Raw genomic sequence first — 6000 nt, 5'->3', positions numbered from 1 at the left:
CGCTTTCTGGGAGAAATACACAAAGGCCTACTGCCAACTAGTCATAGGCATGTGACACAGGCATCAGGCATCAAATGGTCAAGGCATCAAAATGCCAACTTTCTAAAAAGGGTATTTTCAGAATTGTGTCCTTTAGTCCGTGTTTACCATTAAAGAGGTGTTTAAATTACATTGTATTTCGGTGTAAACATGAACTTCCTATCTGCTCCCAAATGTAAGTTATCACTTATAACGTGAAGTAAGGTAACTCAAGGTTATCCTGTAGGAGAGATAGGCCTTGCAATACTGAAAAAAAACTTTAGGAATTTTTCACTACCAGGACATGTAAAACTTAAACCCACATGTTCCACCTTCTAAATATAATGCACTTTCCCCTTTAGGGCCTCCCTTAGGGGTGATATATACACTAAAAAAACAATGGTTACAGGGACGTTATAGTTAGGAAGTAGAATTGTTTTAAAAAATAGAAATTCACTGAAAAATCTAAAGGTTACAAGGCTATTATAGTTAGTTCCTGAATTTACTTCCACAAAACCAGAAAAATTCAGCAGTTATAGTTATCCGAGCTAACTAGAACTTGCGCCCCTGTAATGCACTGCTTATGGAATCACATATTACATCAATCATGACATAGTCATAACGTAACTGTGACCTTTGTTTTTTTTCTGTGATTTTTTTTTTCCTAACTATAACCTCCCTGTAACCTTTGCTTTTCAAGTGAATTTCTATGTTTTTTGTAATTTATAGTAATTTTCATTCCTGTACGTTAATCCAACCACCGCCGTGCATGGCCCAAAGGAGTTGGCCGCAGCCTATCTCTCTTGGTGTGAGAATAGATGGTGCATCTGGGGTAGGAGTGGCTGTGAGAGTCTCTGGGTGTGTGAGTGCGTGCATCAGTGTCTTAGTGGGTGTGTCAGTGTCTGAGTGGGTCTGTGAGTGGGTGCATAAGGCTCAGAGGGGTCTGCAAGTGGGTGTATGAGTGTCTCAGTGGGTTTCTGTGTGGGTGCATCAGTCTCTGAGTGGTTCTGTGTGTGGGTGCATCTTTGTCTGAGTGGGTCTGTGTGTGGGTGCATGAGGGTCTGAGTGGATTTGTGAGTGGGTGCCTGAGGGTCTGATTGGGTCTGGGAGGGGATCCATCACTTTCTGACTGGGTCTGTGAGTGGATGTGTCAGTGTCTGGGTCGGTGAATGGGTGTGTAAGGGTCTAAGTGGGTCTGTGAGTGGGTGCAACAGCGTCTGAGTGGGTCTGTGAGTGGGTGCATGATGTCTGAGTTGATTTGTGTGTGGGTGAGTGAGGGTCTGAATGGGTCTGTGAGTGGGTGCATGAGGGTTTGAGTGGGTCTGTTAGTGGATGTGTCAGTGTGTGGGTCTGTGAATGGGTGTGGGAGAGTCTGAGGGACTGTGAGTGGGTGCGACAGTGTCTGAGTGGGTCTGTGAGTAGGTGCATGAAGGTATGAGTGGATTTGTGAGTGAGTGCATGAGAGTCTGAATGGGTCTGTGAGTGGGTGCATGAGGGTCTGACTGGGTCTGTTAGTGGATGCATCAGTATCTGTGTGGGTCTGTGATTGGGTGCACGACAGTCTGAGTGGGTTTGTGAGTGGGTGCATGAGGGTCTGAATGGGTGTGTGAGGGGCTGCATCAGTGTCTAAGTGGGTCTATGAGTGGATGTGTCATTGTCTGTTAATAGGTGTATGAGTGTCTGAGTGGTCTGTGAGTGGGTGCATCAGTGTGTGAGTGGGTCTGTGAGTGGGTGCATAAGGGTCAGTGGGTCTGTGAGTGGGTGCGTCAGTGTCTGAGTGGGAGTGTGAGTGCGCGCATGAGTCTCTGAGTGCATGTATAAGTGAATGAATTAGTGTATGAATGAGTCTGTGAATGTTATTTGTTTTGCCTATCCTTGAATATTTGAGGATATTGCGCATGATGAAGAAAAATCATTTTAAACCCATAATCAACCTATTGAGTGATAGTCAGAGAGCTTTACTGTTAGGCCAGCAGTGACTCTATTCTTCTGTGCACCAAAATATAACTATAACGTTCGTACCAAACATCTTGCTTCTATGCAGCTTTGAAGCCATTCTATCGAGAGACCATTGGCATTGTTATAGCAATGGTCTCTCCATAGAATGACTTCAAAGCGTCACAGAAGCAAGATGCTTGGTAACAGCACAGTATTGCGAGTGGAACCTCAAGGTCCCTGCAGTCCTAACCGGCTCCCTGCATCCTGTGGGAGCTGGCATTTCTCCCTCAAGCAGGGAGCTGCTTTAAATAGCAGCATCCTGCACTGCACTTCCTGGTTGAAGTGTTGGCAGACAATCAGATCTCTGCACGAGATTGTGAGAATTTGCAAAGTTGTCGCAACCCTAGAGATACAGATTTGAATTACCTTCAATTTCTCCTAAACTGCTGAATGGATTTACACCAAATATGAAAAGGCTTATCTGCATGCCAAGAGCTACCTTTCTGTCAAATTTGGTAATTTGGTCCAGTGGTTCAGTCTACAGGCGTGTCTAAAAAGTCTAAGGGAATTACCATTGGGAATGCACATTTTTTATTCCCTCTTTTTCTTGGCCCCCACTTGACAGATCACCCTGAAACTTTATATGCATAATATATATAGATGGAAAGAGAGATAGGTTCAGGCCAGGCAAAAGGTTTTTTTTGCCAGATCGAAATGATAATTTAAAACTTCACTTCAGGCGGCAGTGCCATGATTGAAACATGTTTTAAAAGGCTACTTTGTTGGGTACACAATGAGTGCTGCAGGCCCACTAGTAGCATTTAATCTACAGGGCATTTATTTTACAGGCCCTGGGGACATGGAGCACCATTTACTCAGGTCTTGCAAGTAAACTAATTGTGCAGTTAGGTGTAGGCCAAATGTACAATGTTTAAAGGACAGAAAACAAACGTTTTAGCACTGGTTAGCAGTGGTAAAATGCACAGAGCCCTACAACCAACAAAAACAAATTTAACAGTAGAGGAGGGGTGAATGCTAAATGTTTGGGGCTGACCCTGCAAAGAGGGCCTTGTCCAATAAACAGACCATTAAATGATTGCCTCTCTTCAGACATTTGAATTTGAAATTAAACATTAATTTGAATGGCTAATTGGCTGAGCCAAATGGCCAATGTTTCTGGATGTAAGCTGACCCACCAGGCTTATCCTAATTCGCATTTTGATTTAGAAAAGCACTATGCATCATGCAGAGAAATTGTGACACTAGAGGCAGGAAATTTTGAGTTTCTCCACTGGAAGACTATGGAATGTACTCTTAGGATTGCAGACAAGACTTAGCTGCTGCTGCAACCTTACAGAAAGAAGGAGGTATGGTGCCTGACATGCAAAGACCTTACATTATTATTAACCAAGTCTAAGCAGCAGCTTTCTTGCGTGCTGCCATGAGGAGATTTCTGTACCCAAGACTGCCAAGATCAAAGGACTGTGGCTGCTGCAGAGTTTGACCACCCCACTCCTCCCCTTGACGTTGTACTGACCTCCGCAAGAGTGCCCATGATCCTCTGCAAGGGTGGCATGCCATTGTATGATTGTCACGAGTGGCAAGACTCCATGACCTGCCATGTTGATACCCTTGTTGCTACCAGAATCGGCTAATGCTGCAGGAGTCTTGCCATAACCTTGACACTTCACCTGCTGCCACCAAACCATGAGGAGTACAGCTACAAGAAGTTGTGACTCTCACTGGCAGCCCTAGAGTTGCTGCTGTGATCACTGCGTTGGTGAAAGACTCTGCTACCAGTTCTAATACCAACTCTATTGATGTTCCATAATGTATGACTAACTGCAACAATTACAACACTACAAACTAACTTTGAGTTCCACTCAGTAGTGTGCTACCTATCTGCAAAGCCCATTAATGCCACGTCATGGGTAGTAAAAGCTATATAAATATACAATAGAGTACCTAGTTGTTAGACCAGACAATCTTAGAGTAGTCTTCCCCCCAACATTTTGCCTACCTCCTCCACTTTTCTGTCCTCATTTTTGCTGGCATTAGGACTCTGTACACTTTACCACTGTTAACCAGTGCTAAAGTGCCATTGCGCTCTCCCCTAGACATGGCAATATTGGCTTATCCCCAGTTGGCATATTTAATTTGCTTTTAAGTCCCTAGTAAAACAGTACTTTGTGTACCCAGGGCCTGTAAATTAAATGCTACTAGTGAGCCTGTTTCACTGATTGTGCCACCCACTTAAGTAGTCCCTTAACCATGACTCAGGCCTGCCGTTGCAGTCTGTGTGTACAGTTTTGCTCTGCCAAGTCGACCTAGCAAAGTAACCATTTTGCTAGGCCCAAACCTTCCCTTTTTACACATATGTCATCCCTAAGGTAGGCCCTGGACAACCCAGCGGGAAGGGTGTAATTTATTTAAAGTTGTTCAAGTCCTGATGTCCTGGTGGTGAAAAACTCCCCAAATCGTTTTTCATTACTGCAAGCCCTAACTCTCCCATAGGAAAACATTGTGATTACCTTATTACATTTTATAGGTATACTTTCCAATTGTAAACTGAGTGACTTTTCAAGATTGGTGGCTCTGGAATCACAATTTAAAATCCAAACCTATGGTGAAGTTGGATTTTAAATTGCAATTCTGAAAATGCTACTTTTAAAAAGTTAGCATTTCCTTACTTTAGCCATTTGGTGTCTGCTGCCTGTCTCTAATCACATGTGTGGAGTGGGTGACATCTAGGTTTTGTGTATTCCCCCTAAACAGTCTGATGCAATGGAAGATTAGGTATGACTTGATGAGTCATCCTGGCAGGATGGGAGGGTGGAGCTGGACCCATCCTCATTTACACCTGAATAAGCTGTGTCTTCTCACTACGTAAAGGGCTCATTACCCCTCTTGTAGTGAGCCTTGAGCCACGGCAGGAAGGGCAGTACCTCTTTGCCATTCAAAGGCTTATCTTTGAAGTCCCCCTCACTTCAAAGGTTCCACTGGGTATAAGAACTGGACCTCAGACACCACCACTTCAGTACTCTTCTGGATCTGTGGATACTCTGCCAGGTTGAAGGACTGCAGTGCTGCTGAAAGGACTGCCACTTTGCTGGACTGCCAGTCTGAAGGAGCTGCTGCCTTAGAGTGGACTGTGCTGAACTGCCGCCTTCTGCCTTCTTGCCTGGAGAGGAAGAACTGGACCTGGAACCCATCTTAAACCCAGGACCCCAGAGTGACTCAAAGAGCTAGTCTACAGGCCTTGTGATCTGAGCCTCAGGGACATAACACCCTCCCCACAGCGCCCTGACCCCAAGGAGGTGCCTCTCAGGTCAGGAGCCCTTGGGAATGTTTTTAAGCTCTTAAAGTCAAGCTTTTGGGCTCTTCGTATTAGCTCATGTGCTCCGGAACATCATTGCTAGCCCAGAAATCAAGCACAAGCAGCCGCAATACTGTCTCTTTGCAAGGCAAGCATCTCTGCCTGGATCTCCACCGTGAGGCTCCAAGCCCTCCATCCGAGACACTGGGCCTGCTTCTCACATCCCACTGACCATTGCCAGCGACGCTCTCCCTGCTCAAGGCGAATCTCTACCCCACGAACGAGACTCTTGCCACAATTCTGTAGAAGATAATATTTCAACGGCTCTAATCTGGGACAGTATCCAACCCACGCTTCATCGCAGTCAGCTTGAACTTTTGACTTTGACTCAGTACAGCACAACCAAATAGCCACGTTGGCGCTTTATGCTTTTCGGGCTATATTGTAGTTTATTCTTTACAAATGCATAACTCTGGTTCTACTGATTGGATGTTTGTCCTTTTGGTCTTGTTTTATTTATTAAATTCAGAGCTATGTTTCTACCCTGGTGTGGAATCTTTTTATGTGGTGTTTTCAATGTTTGAAGTGTAACACACATACTTTACACATTGCCTCTAAGTTAAGCCTGACTTCTGTGTTCCACTGTGAGCACAGGTTAATTTAGGGTTTGCCTGCACCTTAACCTGACTAGAGTAATGATTTCTGCTTGACCAGGGCTCATAAGATAG

This window comes from Pleurodeles waltl, chromosome 4_2, assembly GCF_031143425.1.
Source record: "Pleurodeles waltl isolate 20211129_DDA chromosome 4_2, aPleWal1.hap1.20221129, whole genome shotgun sequence".
Classification (NCBI taxonomy): domain Eukaryota; kingdom Metazoa; phylum Chordata; class Amphibia; order Caudata; family Salamandridae; genus Pleurodeles; species Pleurodeles waltl.
The sequence above is the reverse complement of the archived record's forward strand: the minus strand, read 5'-3'. Positions refer to the sequence as shown.